The sequence below is a fragment of the Mirounga angustirostris genome, unplaced genomic scaffold, assembly GCF_029215605.1.
Source record: "Mirounga angustirostris isolate CCGP_5_RB_7025 unplaced genomic scaffold, mMirAng1.0.hap1 SCAF_1, whole genome shotgun sequence".
In the NCBI taxonomy this organism is placed as follows: domain Eukaryota; kingdom Metazoa; phylum Chordata; class Mammalia; order Carnivora; family Phocidae; genus Mirounga; species Mirounga angustirostris.
In genome coordinates this window covers 171151135-171152964 of record NW_026991709.1, presented here as the reverse complement: position 1 = coordinate 171152964, position 1830 = coordinate 171151135, and the positions used below count along the sequence as shown (strand labels likewise).

Here is a 1830-nt window from a genome sequence, read left to right as displayed (position 1 = left end):
AATCTCATAGATATGTTCAAAAGAAGCCAGACAAAAATGTTACATACAATATGATTCCATTTATATAAAGTTCAAAAACAGGTAGACCTAATCTACACTGTTTAGTTGATGTAATCTTACATGGTAAAACTATTAAGATAATTACAATAAATGTCAGGAAAGTGATTACCTTGGGGAGAGCAAGAAGGGGAAAGCAAAGGGCTTCTTGAATAATGACAATGTTCCATTTCTTTCTTTTTTTTAAGTTTCACAAATGTACTTTATTTCTTCAATCATGCTGTGTTTTAATGGGTACACAGTGCTTTTACTTGGCATCAAGTATGAGTAGGTTTTGAAACAATTCAGTTTTATACCAGCTGGGATAGTTACTGATTTCTCCATTCCTTTGGGGTGATTCTGCCAACAGGGACAGGTTCCATTCTGTTTCAATTTGTGTTGCTGTATATGCCCACACAGTAACACAGAAATGGCTTGACTAGATTATACAGTATTATCATATTTGTCAGAGAAATCAGGTGTCTGTTTCTGGTGGCTCTGCCTTGCCATTGTTTGCTGAATGCTTCGAACTCAGAGACAACTTAGAGCATTTTTGGCCATGGGAAACATTATGAAGCTGAAGACAGAACACTGGCAACTGCAGCTGTTGGTTTGCTACAATTTTGTGCCAAGTCCCCTTGCAAAGAAGCAGTGACTCATTTCTTGATGTAGGTAGAAGATACATAAGTTTTTCCTTTATAATAATTTATTAATCTTAATTATTTTTATGTATCTTCAATATATATGTTATATATCACAGTTAAGTACATTTAAAAATGTTACCAAATGTCAACTGATCTATGCAATCTAATGCTACAGGTGCATACCCTGTAGCACCCCAGGGAGGTCTCTGGAGTCAGAAGCCTGGGTTTAAATTCCAGGTCTTTGCTAAGAGATGTGTGGACATAGGTAAATAATTTAACTTTTTTTTTAAAGCCCCCAACATGGGGCTCAAACTCATGACCCTGAGACTAAGACCTGAGCCAAGATCAAGAGTCAGATGCTTAACCAACTGAGCCACCAGGCACCCTGAATTTAATATTTTTAACTCTTTATTTCTTAATGTATTCACAGGATGAAATTAAATAAGTGATGCAAAACACTTAGCAACTACTTGGTATATCAGGTAAGTTCAATTTTTAGTTATTCACCTAGAAAAATGTTCCCAGTGTGAGCCAAAATCATACCTTGGCAGGACTGGTTTTATTTCACACCATTCTCTGACCAGTGCTTGCCTCTTTAATATTGCTGTCTAACATGGTTAGTGATAGAAATGGAGATAATCACAGTTAAATCACGTGAAAGTTGTGGGTGCTTTACAGTTTTGCAGTCACTGCCCAACAGATGGGCCCCTAGATCACTTGGCTCTGATAGCCAATAGGGCTTGCATCCCTTAGTCCCACAGTATTATGAGAAACAAAGAAAAACACATTAATAGGCACAGGAGCACCCCTCTGTTGCTATAAACACAGGCCCATCACAGAGGGGCAGACAAAAAGTACCTCTCTGAGTATCTTCCTTAACTACATACTTTTCCCGCTGCTGCCTGAGGATCCAGCTTCCAACCAGTGTACATTTAAGTTCTGAATGTGATCCTCCCCTTTGAGACAAAGACAGATTTCGGCATACCCTCAAATACTAGGAGTCACTAAAAACAAAAAGAGTGGCTTGGAAAATCACAAAGGTTTGAGAGACAACCAAGAACTCAGGCTGGGCTGATAGATAAGGATCATATCCTAGATGAGAATACTCCATCAAGACTGGGAGAAGTGACTGTTCTATCTAATGCATAGA

General features: G+C 38.2%; 1 pseudogene; it reads right to left on the bottom strand.

Annotated features, from left to right (window-relative positions):
• Positions 1 to 365: 365 nt before the first annotated feature.
• On the bottom strand, positions 366 to 606 carry LOC123834744 (cytochrome c oxidase subunit 7B, mitochondrial-like; annotated as a pseudogene).
• Positions 607 to 1830: the final 1224 nt, after the last annotated feature.